This window comes from Coffea arabica, chromosome 3c (genome assembly GCF_036785885.1).
Source record: "Coffea arabica cultivar ET-39 chromosome 3c, Coffea Arabica ET-39 HiFi, whole genome shotgun sequence".
Taxonomy (NCBI): Eukaryota; Viridiplantae; Streptophyta; class Magnoliopsida; order Gentianales; family Rubiaceae; genus Coffea; species Coffea arabica.
Window position 1 is genome coordinate 4,148,734 of NC_092314.1, and position 12,414 is coordinate 4,161,147.

Here is a 12,414-nt window from a genome sequence, read left to right on the forward strand (position 1 = left end):
AGTTATTTGAGCTCTGATTTGATATTTTACAATTCAACTAAAATGTAAAAAATGTTATTTTGTTGTCTATTTTCCTTTAAAATGTTGAGCGAGAATTTTTAAAAACTGTCATTTCTAATTTTTATAGGAAGAATGTACCCCTTTGTGGATATGTATAGGGAGCGAGAGCTTTGTCAGAGAAGAGAGAGGGAGAAGGGAAAGAAAGCTTCTTTATGCGAGAATCTGTGTGCATATATTTGTGCTTGAGACAGATAAGAGTGTGCAAGCATGTGTGAAAGAGTGTTTCTAATTTTGTTCCAGAAATCACTACATTTAGTTGCTAATTTTTCACTTTAAGCATACAAGTTGGGTGGTGTTTAATATTATTGGTAGCAGGGGAACTTTGTTTAAACTAGTTGATTTCATGCCGGAATTTCTTCTTAGCATTTGATGGAGTTTGCCGAACACCCCCTAACTATTTAAACGTGTTAGGGGTCTGGTGGCCTCAATCCTGTTCAAAGCCATGTACTATTTGGTAAACTCCTGAAGGATTTATAGTGTGGATTTATAGTGTGGCCATTTCTATGCTATGCTGGTTGGAACTTGTTAAGAAACTAAGAGATTATTACAGTTTCTGTTAGCAATTTGTAGCAATCAGAGCAATTTGTAGTAGTCAAAAAATATTAAATTTTTATTAATCACTAACTTAGGTGTGGCTAAGGATAATATTTCAACAATGTGCTCATTGTTACAAACATGTTGGCTCCATTTGGATTCCTCATTTTTTGAAAATAAGTTTTTTATATACAATACTACAGTAATACACAAACAAAAATAACTTTAAAAACACCATATCCATAGAATATATCAAAAACAACTCCAAATATATAAAAAAAATTAAAAATAAAATTTACTCTCCCTACCCACCATCGCGACCATCCCCTCTTTCTCCTCTTTCCTCTCCCTCCCTCTTCTTTCTCCCCTCCTCCCTTTCTCGCCACACCCCACTGCTCCCCTTTTAGGGGAAAGGGAGGGGAAGGGAAGGGAGGAGGAAAGAGATGGAGGAGGGGAGGAAGAGGGAGGAGAAGAAGGAAAGGGGTGGTGGGTGGTGATGGTAGTTTAAACTTTAAAAGTACCCCAAAACGTGTTCCAAAAAAACCTTCAAAAACATCGAGAAAAACATCTACAGTAAAAAGTTTTTCCATTTACACTATTACAGTAAAATATTTCAAAAACACCTCCAAAAATAACTAATCAAATATCGAATGTCTATGAAATTGTCCTGCTAGATCACAATTTGGTGGTAAAGATTAAGCATCTGGAAATAAAACTATTGCAGTTATTTTTTGATGGTTAATTCAATTCATATTGCATTAAAAATTGCAATTCTGATGGTGGACTGACTTAATGTGACTAGTCTCTCTAAATGCTTAACAAGAAATCAGAGCTTGTATCGTCTGCTGCTCAGTCAAGTGTGAAAAGCTCTATACAAGAACTGCAGTTCTGTGGGCTTGCAAGTGATTAAAGATGTCACTAATAGGTGGTGACATTAAATGAATTATACTGCTTTTTTTAAAAAAAAAGTATGCCAGCAAACCTATTGTATGAACGGGATGTGATGTTAATGAGTTTCTACTTATTATAGACTAATGTTGTTTAAACTTGTCTCCATGTAATAGCCTATTGGGAATTACTGAATGTTTGCGTCATATTTCATCTTCTTTGAGGAGCTTAAATGCAATTTGGATTAATGGCAAAATGATAACGAATCAAGTGCTTAATCATGCCTAATACTACCGCATGAAGCATTTCCATTTTTTTTGAAATGATAAGTTGTTATATATTGGTCAAAAAAACTTTGCAGTGTGGGGGCAAGGGCCCCAATCTTTACATCAGTGCACACTATCACAGAGAGATAGTATAAGACTGCTTCATATCACAAAAGTTGTCTAAAGCAATCTTGCTAAGGCTGAAGCATAAATTATCATCATTCTGAATTACTCTATTAAAGAAGCACATATGAAACCAGGGGCTCATTTTTTGGATATCCTCCACAATTGTAGCAATTCTACTATCTGCAGGTCTCTTAGAATGGAGTTGGGACAGTAGCCTTTTTGTTTGAGCATCCATTCTGAATTTTCCTCCATCCTTTTTCAGCTGCCTTGATAATGCATAATCTGACTGCTTCAGCATCATCCTGCAGTTTGTTTCCAGACTACTTTCTTTAAGTGACCATGCTGCCAAACCTTGATTCTGCATATCCGTGGCAGTAATTCCAATGCCCATCATCCTAGGTGTTGCCAGTTTTAGCACTGCCACCTTCATTATAACAGTGCTAGGATCTTGCTGATTCAAGTTTTTGTGTTATCTCGTGGCCTCCTTGTTTCTTCTGTGCTTCTTTCCATTTCCATTTCCGTTTCTTCTGTGCTTCATTGTGTATTCCAATGCCCATCATCCTAGGTGTTGCCAGTTTTAGCACTGCCACCTTCATTATAACAGTGCTAGGATCTTGCTGATTCAAGTTTTTGTGTTATCTTGTGGCCTCCTTGTTTCTTCTGTGCTTCTTTCCATTTCCATTTCCGTTTCTTCTGTGCTTCATTGTGTATGACATTGATGGAGCTCCCTTGTTTTGCATTGAACTCTATCATTTCAAGCCCTCCAGATCTGCCACAGGATGAAGGATTTCCAAGGAAGGATTGTTTGAAAGATTTTTGTTGCCTTGCTTGTGTCCACATCTTCAGCTAGATTTGTAATGTTTATTTCTTAAAGAAATTTGTTACCTGCAAAAGTATGATGAAAAATTTCCATTGGTAGAAGAGGTAGGTAAATGAGGAAACAGAGAACATGGATACTGTTGGTTCTGCTCCTCATTCCAGGAGAATCTTATTTTTTAGCCTGGACTAGGGTGTTACATGAGGTTGAAGAATTTCCTACTCATGATATGTAGGTCTTAAAGCATACTAAAAAATATGACTAAAAGCAATTCGAGTGTTATACATTGTACCCGGAAATGACTTGAGAAAGTAATTGGGCACAAAATTCTTTGCTCTTATTGCTGCTGCCTTTCTGTTTTCAATGTCTTGCTCCTGTTAATTCTCCGTTACCTAAATTGAGCTTTTGTGTTGAGTACTTGCAGGAAGCGTGGTGTGTCTGTCTTGTTTATGTGCTCGATTGCATCAAGGGTTCTTGTTGATGGATAGCAGATGGCCTAATAAATAAATAGGTTTCTTTCTATTTTCTCACTGTCTTTTTACTCGGCTTTTCCACCTGTGTTTTTCTTCTCTCACCCTTTCTTTTGAGAATATGTATTTTGGGAGAAAAACATCTAGTCATCGTATTATGAGTGACCAACTAGTATTTATAGGAGTACAAACCTAACAAACTATTTACAAGAATATCCTTAATAATTTATTATCTACAAGAATGCTTATATTTTCTTAACATTGCCCCTCAAGTTGGAGCATATATATCATAAGCACCCAACTTGTTACAAATGTATTTTACCCTGGAGCCTCCTAAATTCTTGGTAAACAAATCAGCCAGTTGATCTGCAGACGATACATGAGATGTCTTGATGACTCTATCAAGTAATTTTTTTCGAATGAAATGACAATCAACTTCAATATGTTTTGTCATTTCATGAAATATTGGATTAGACGCAATATTTTCAAATCCAATTTCAAGTAAAATGCTTTTCAATCAAATCAACTCACACAGTGTGAGTCATAGGGCAGTATTTAGATTCTACACTTGATCTGGAGACAACTGTTTGCTTTTAACTTTTCCACGATACTAAATGATCACCAACAAACACACAATATCCTGTGATTGATTTTCGATCTGAGGCAGAACCAGTCTAATCTGTAGCAACCTTTTTCCAGGAGTACTCTTAAGATACTTGAAAATTCGTATAACAGCATCCAAATGACTAGTATAAGAGGTATCAAGAAATTGACTCGCAACAATCATTGCAAATGAAAAGTCATGTCTCGTTATAGTGAGATAATTTAATTTACTTACAAGTCTTCAATCTAGTAATGTACCTTGATCTCTTACTAATTTCATATTAGGATTCATAGGAGTATTCACAGGTCGGTAACCTAACATCTAAATTTTACTCAGCATATCGAGTACATATTTCCTTTGATATAAATAAATTTCATATTTAGATTGAGCTATCTCAATACTCAGAAAATATTTAGATGACCTAAATTCATTGTCTGAAAGTTTGCTTGCACATTGGATTTAAGTTTCTAGATTTCCACAACATCGTCTGCAATCACAATATCATGCACATAAATAATTAATAAAATTTTATCAACATTAGAATGTTGATAAAATACAGAGTGATCTACTCTAAATCTTGTCAGACTAATCTCCATGACCACATTACTAAACGGGGCAAACCAAATCCTAGGAGACTTTCAATCCATGTAAGAATTTTTTCAAATGATAAACCAATCGCGAATTCTACTCCTGAATAACAAATTTAGGAAGTTGATTCATATATCTCTTCTTTCAAATCTTCATGTATTTTTCAGTCCAACTGATGCAATGGTCGATTATAAGTTGCTGTTAAAGATATAAGAAAACGAATAGAGGTAATCTTTGCTACAAGAGAAAATGTTTCTAAATAGTTGATTCCATACACTTGAATAAATTCCTTAGCTACCAGACGCCCTTCAATCATTAATAGAATCATTAGGCTGTACTTTTATAATGTACACCCATTTACAACCAACAACCATCTTACCATAAGGAAGAGTGATAAGATCTCAAGTACTATTTTTTTCCAAAGCAAACATCTCTTCTTGCATAGCTAATCTTCAACCAGGATGATTAAGAGCATGAGTAATAGACTTAGGAATGGATACAGAATTAAGGGAAGCAACAAAAAAAAAAAAAATATGACAAAGAGAGACGAGAATAAGAAACAAAATTAGAAATAGAATGAGAAGTACAATGTCTTTTTTTTTTGCGTAAAGCAATGGGAAGATCTTACTTACAGGAGGGCATTATACCTGGATTTGAAAATTGAGAGTTTAAGTGGCGAAGTGCGTTGCATGTCAGGAGCTTTCTCAACTACGGAACGATGAGAATAAATTTGAAGATTAGGACGAGTTGTGGAATCTGGTGGACTAGATAATTTGGGTAATAAAGATGAAGGGATTGGTAAAACAAGAGAAGGAAAAGAGGAACACTGGTCTAATTCAAAAGACATACTTTATTTCATAAAATAAGGAGTGGATTCAAAGAAAGGAACATCAACATAAATAAAAAATGATTTAAAATTTGACTATAATATCTATATGCTTTTTGCGCTTGTGCGTATTCTAAAAAAATATACTTAATAGCATGAGAATCTAAAAAATACGAGGAAGTAATTTAAATATAGGTTCATGAAAAAAAAGAATGGAGTGAGGTAATTGGCATCCAAAAATGTAGGATGACATGCAATTTTAATTAAATAACATACAGTTTAAACAAACTGCGTCACTTCAAAATTGTTTGGGTACATTCATATACAACAAAACTGTTCAAGCAATTTCGACTAAATGTCAAAATTTTCTTTCAGCAATTCTATTTTGTTGTGGAGTATGCGAATAAGAGAATTGGTGAAGAATACTGAACTTAGTCATAAATGTGAGGACTCATGTTTTTATTTTTAAAATAGTTATTTTAAAATTATTTACCATAGTATTGGTTAATTATATTGTCGTTATATGAATTCCTTTTAAATTTTGCTTTATCACGTGCGAATCGAAAGTTCGCGTATTTTGCGTCGTAATGGCTAAGTGGAGATTTGAAAAATTAATACTAGATTACTAAAAGTAAATAAATACAGTGTTAAAGGAATTATATCAAAAAATTAGTGCACTAGTACAACAAACAAGATAGAAAACGTGGTACGAAATCCGCGCGTGATACTATTTGAAGTTGACTTTTGCAAAGCTTCTTGGCCACAATTTTTTAAAACTTCCAAGACAAGATTCATACTTACCAAGCACACACTCTCTCTCTTGGCCGGCTTGAGTCGCAAGGTCGGTCGATGAGTTTGGGCGTCCCTCACTATTATAATCTATAAGTCTATGAAATTTACTATTGCAACACTTCACTTTATTCACTTAACAATTCACCTCATGCAATTTAAATATAATTCACTTAAAAGAGAACGAGTGCAGTAAAGTACACACTTGACTCAATGTTTGCAAAAAATTTAATTAATGAGAGTAATTAAGCACGTAGCAACACTCTATACACTTGACACTCATCAAGTCAAAAGTGGGTAAGTGAGCAAATAAGTCTTCAGGCGTCAAATCCGAGATTCTCTTGAAGATTCTTTTGAGCGTCTGAAGAAATAATGATTTTCTATCATTCACAACTATGTATCAACCAAGAATGAATGTACACTTGTTTAGAACTTAAGATAATGTCCTAAAAGTGAATTTTAATTACTAAAAATCGAGATTTGAAAGTGAGGCTTTAAAGTCTCAAGAGAAACTTGCTTCTCCCATGAAATCGGGTTTAAAATAGTCTATCGATATCAGAAGAAAGTAATAAGTTTTTAAAAATTCATTCCCTAAAAAATTGAAAAATTTCAGTTTTGCGCGACAATCTTTGGAAAATCAATCCCGAGTTTGGCACGTCGAAAAATGGAAAATTTTATACTGTTGGAAATTAGGTTCGGAGTATTAAATGTTCCTAGAAGACATTTTTTCAAGATTCCAAACGGAAAGCATTTTTCAATTCAAAGTTCAGTTCCAATAGGACAGGTTTGAACCAATCTTGGTTTTGCAGCCATCTTTGGAAATTTAGCGTAATTCACAGAAAGTGAATCAGTCCTTGAAATTCATAGCATAATAAGACTTCCAAATAAGGTTTCAAACACGACAAACGGAACTAGATTCGAAATTTTGAGCGTCAAGATATAGCAGTTCATAGTCGGTTAACTTTCACTACTAGAACAGTGAATTTTCAAATTTGAAAAATAATTTTTGGGATGTTATTTGGGCATCGAAATGGTATTGAAATTAAACCAAATTTGGTACACCTAAATTTTCATATGTGGACTACCTTTCTATCAAATTTCACGCAAAAACTCGCGTGGGAAGGCAGTTAACAAAATTACCAAAGTTTGAAAAATGTTTCAAGGCCAATCTGTCCTCATGCTTTTCTTTCTTTTCCAAATGTTTTACACAATAAAATCAGCCCTAATTCGATCTATTTTGAAATCAAAGTTCTATAAACATTTAATAAGCAATTGATATCAAAATTTTCGAAACAAAATATTCCAAAATAACTCTAACCATTCGACTAGCAAGAAAGGAAAAACTTTCAGTTTTTTAATTTTGTCGCACTTTCAAAATCATATCACATCTCATTTAATACAAATTCAAATTGGGAATTGTTTAAGGCATTGCAAACTAGGTTCAAAACGTTACATTTTATCAGAAAGAATCGTTTTCAAAATCAGTTCAAAAGTGAGAGAGCAGAGCCACAAGGCGCAGCTTCTCCATTCCTCTCGGACAGACAGTCACAATAGGATAGTCAACTGTGTTGAATCACTACGGTTCACTCGTTCGAACTAGTAAATGATTTTTATACCGTTAAAAAGCTATGAATGTCTAGTTTTGAATGCCGCTAACGGTACTCAATTTTGACTATTGTACAGCAAGTTATACTCGATTGAAGAGGTATTGTTCGGCTGTCCAGATCACCATTTCTAGATTTCTTTCAATTTCGAAAACTCTAGTTTTGAGTAACTAATTAAAACGATTTTCACGAGGTACTTTGTACACATAATATATCATATATAATCATCAATTTCATAGTCAAATAACTAACAAAAGTTTGAATTACAAGCAAAATAATAACAGGACAGTTTCTACCAACTTGCACTTCCATTTCGCTTTCTATTTTTTCTTCATTTTCTAACCAATATCATCTCATACGACACACAAACAACATCAATCAACCAATTATACCTCAAATCAGCTACATATAATCCACCTCAAGTCGCTAGCCTAAAGATTAAAGCAAGAAATGAAATTGTTCAAGTCCTCTAGCCTATTTCTTGTTTAGGGTTTCAAATCCATGCAAAATCAACCATGATTTCTTGAAGGAAATGCAAAGATTGATAGAGTTCAAGGGTTACCTCTAACCTTAGATGAGAAATTAGATTTTTCACCACAATTCTTTCAAAAAGCTTGATTAGCTTATCCCATTAGATTTATTTTCCTTAACAGGAGTCGAAATGAAAAGAGTTATGGAGAAACCTACTTGATACACTTTTGATTAGGATTTTGAATGTAATTGATTAGATGACTTTTGAAAATTGTATATTTTGAGGAAAGTAATGTATTTGGTATCTTGTAATGTAAGAATTGAATACTTATTAAGGAAGCGATATTTTTTTTGTAGCTTCGACTTTTATTGTTGATTGTTATCAATAAGTTTGAATTGTCTCGCAGTGAATTTTGGCGAGAGTTAGACAGGCGTCCCGTCGATACCCTTGGGTTCGTCTTAGGGAGAAATGGTGGCGTCACAGTTGGTATTAGAATTTAGGTTTTAGATCGTTGTAGTGTATCCTAAACTTGAAGTTTAGGATGTCGGATTGTGGGATTGGTTTAAGAATTACGTGACCGCTTGTAGAAAAGAAAATTAGAGCTTAAGTTTGAACTAGTGAACAATTAGGAGTCTTGATCTTGTGAAAGATATGTGGGATAGTATGAAATGATCGGACATAGTTTATTTAGTATACTTTGATTCATCTAAACTTTTAATTTTAGGTGTAAGTTATGGAAGGTAATGGTGGTATTGAGCCGTCTCGGGACCTTCTTTCGGTGATATGTTATCAAGAAAAGTCTAAAGGTGCTCGTTGGAGATATAACCCAACTCGCCGAATTAGGATTTTATGTGACTGTTAAAGGACTTACTCGTATTTAAATAACGTGATGTTAGCGATAATCGATGACCAGAGACGGGTATCCGAGAAGAATGGGGTAGTGCGAGAGGATAATCGATGACTGAGGGCAACTGTGGATGCCCAAACTACTAGAATTCATGAATTGGAGACGGAGGTACTTGAGGAGCGAAGAAAAAACTAAGACTTCTTGTAAGCAGGTTCAGGAGGTTAAGAGCCGGCTTGTTAAGGTAGTACATGAAATTAGAGACCGGACGGATGAGTTGATGGCTGGGCATGTTACCTTGATCGAATAAGTGGTGGATGGCAAGAAACTGCTAGTGCTGAAGATGGAAATGATCCTACTGAAGTAGCAGAGACTTTTGGTTCCGTCAATCTTTAAACTAGTGATTTAGTCTACTTTAATAGTTTCGTGAAGTATAATCGGGGTGGTATTTGTTCAAAGGTCATTGCATTTTGTATTTTGTTTCACTATGTTTCCTACCTTTTTGAAGTAATTGAATGTTACGTATGAGGTGTTCGACCTTGTTGCTTTATGATTTCAAATCTGTTATAGGTTATACACATTTACAATTATTTCGGTCTCCCTAATTATTTTTGTTTGCATGATCAAAGTGTCATTTTCAAATTTTGCTTATGTGTATTTATATTACGTCATGATTTTATAAATGTTAAATTTATGAACGATCAAAAGAGTGAAAGAGGTTGAGGACGAGGGGTTAGGCAACCCCAAACTCAAGGGGATGATTAGAGAGTGGTATCTGGACCAAACCAAATTCCTAAACTAATCAACCAACCTAAATATTAAGAGAGGTGTGAGGATAGAGTGATTCTTGAAGTTCGCCCATCTAAGTTTCACGGAGGGTCTAACTTCAAAATAGTAGATTAGTTGGAGAGAATGAAATGAGGCACTGGTTGAAGTAAGAGGTTAGGGTTGCTTCCCGAGCAACGTTGTAGATGAGTATTGAAGAGTGAATTAGATTGTGGAACTTTTGTATTAAGGAATAAGATCTTCGTATTTTGTTATGTTTATAAGTGGTGATAGTAATCTAGTGGAAACTCAAGAGCTCGTTCATATTAAGTGGAGAATAGTTAAATTTGATATTTTAGGGTAACCTAGAAGCAAAAGAATAAAAGAATAATATGGTTAGAGCTTCCATTGTGAATAGTTACTTATTTTGATCTCTCGATTTGTGTCGCAAACTAGCAGTTGACTTAAGCCAACTGGTGAGATGACAAATTTGGGAGAGTTGCATAAGAAAATGGACATTCTTCGGAAGGAAGTAAAATTTCAAAAGAAATTGGCTGACTATTGAGATGGACTGTGAAAACAAAAATATGCGAAGAAAATTGATTTGCTACGCAAGAACGTAAGACTGGAAAAGAAATACAAGGAAAATTCTCAAATTGGTCATGTCGTGACTCCTCTCGTAATTTATGAATATTGTGGCAAGTTTAATCACGCTGAGATAGAGTGATGAAGAAAATAAGAAAAATGTCTGAGGTGTAGTAGTATCGAGTATGAGTTTTGGAATTGCCATAGAGCTTCTAAGAAAAGAGAAAATACTTAGCAGCCTACTAGATCAACTGTAAAGCAGTTGAGGGCCAGAAGGGGTGATTAATGCTAATGGTTGTGAGAGAGATCCAAATAATGGAAGTAATACGGGTAGGGATGGATTTGACTCCGCTTGAGGAATAGGAGCTGTAGATTTACCTAATCTAGGCTGACATTTTAGAGGCAGTAATCTTTTGTAAAAGGGAAAGTACTTTTGTTGTTTTGTATTTTGGCAATTCGACACGTTTTGTTATGATTTTGTTGTTTCCCTTCTTCTTTTAAAATGATTTGAAAATCTTATTCCAAATTGATGTAGCTATTATGATTTTTTATAACGTATGATAATTTACTTGTTTTCAATTGATTTGATGGCTTACAAGTATATTTAAACTTTGCCCCACGCCTTTGGATTGGTAATAAGACATGAACGGTAGTAAACGTGGTCGGGATTGTACTTGAAAGCATGGGTAGACCTCAGGTCTTGGAGGTGACTAGGGGTCGGCGGTGGACTAAAAATCGAGAACTTGGGGTTAAAACTGGGACCCAATGCTTGATTGCCAACTTGATGTATTAAAATTGTGAGATTTGAGTTGGTGAAAGGAAATATTTGATAGATTTGATGTGTCTAACAATTAGGGGACAAGATATAATATTTGGAATGGAAGTTTAAGATTATACATAGACTCGAGAGACTTGAACAATGTGGCCATTAAGAACAATTTTGCCTTATATGGATAAAAATTCGATCAACTGTAAGAAGCCGTGGTACTATCCAAGTTAGATTTATAGTAGAGGTATTACCAGCTGAGAATCTTAGAAACTAATGTGCCTAAGATCGCTTTCAATCCAAGATATGGGCACTTTGAATTTTCAGTTACGTCCTTAGGATTGACTAATGCACTCGCAGCATTTATGGATCTAATGCATCGGAGTTTTGAATTGTACTTGGATTAATTTATGGTGGCATTTATTGACAATATATCGATATATTTTAAAGTTTGAAAAGATCATGAAAGACACCTGATGATAGTTTTATAAATTCCGAAAGAGCGTTAAGTTTCGTTAAGTTCAATAATTATGAGTTCGATTAGGAGAAGTAGCCTTTTAAGGTTATGTAATATATAAGAAAGGAGTTGTTATAGATTTAGTTAAAGGAGAAGCCGTTTCAAGAGGAAACGACCAGAAAATCTTACCGAAATTCGGAGTTCTTAGAGTTAGCTGAATATTACTTTCGACGTATCAAAAGTTGAATATTACCTTCGACTTATCAAGAATTTTTCTAAAATTGCAAGACCCTTAACTAAGTTGACTAAAAAGCATGGTAAATTTTTTGGGATTCTAAATATGAGGAAGAATTTCAAGAGTGAAAAAAGTGCTTAACCGATGCACCTGTGTTAGCCTTTACGAGCGGAGGTGATAGTTTTGTGGTATATACAGATGCTTTTAAAGAAGCATTTGATGTATGTTGACGCAAAATGATGAAGTGATAGCGTATGTTTCTAGGAAATTAAAATCTCTTGAGAGAAACTACCCAACTCATAACTTGGAGTTAGTAGCTGTAGTATTTTCATTAAAAAAGTGCGGGCATTACCTTTATGAGGTGACGTTAGAGGTTTTCACTGACTACAAAAGTTTTAAGTATTTATTTTTTCAAAAATAGCTGAATTTGAGACAACGTAGGTGGATGGAATTTTTGAAAAATTATGATTGTACGATTAATTATCATCTTGAAAAAGCTAATGTGGTGGCAGATGCTTTAAGTCGTCAAGTGCAGGTGGTAGGTTTGATGATTAAAGAATTGCATTTGCTGAAAGAGGTTAGTTGTTGGAATTCCCGATTCAAACCGAGAAAAGTGATTCTGGAGAACATTATCGTGAAATTCACTTTGTTGGAACGTATCAAGGAAACTCAAGAGAAGCACTTTGAAGTGTAAAAGTGATTGGAGAAAGTGAATATG

General features: G+C 34.5%; 1 protein-coding gene across 12 annotated transcripts in view; it reads left to right on the plus strand.

Annotated features, from left to right (window-relative positions):
- LOC113734236 (uncharacterized) overlaps positions 1–12,414 on the plus strand; it is a 40,694-nt gene that overhangs the window by 16,521 nt on the left and 11,759 nt on the right. For 8 of the 12 annotated variants that reach the window (XR_011841470.1, XR_011841471.1, XR_011841466.1 and 5 more), the window contains exon 8: positions 3,116–3,202. The gene's annotated coding sequence lies outside the window, so the exon portion shown is untranslated. Of the gene's footprint in view, positions 1–127; positions 570–3,115; positions 3,421–12,414 lie in introns of those variants that run through there. The other 4 variants (XM_072081944.1, XM_027260651.2, XM_072081945.1 and 1 more) reach the window with 2 other exon arrangements.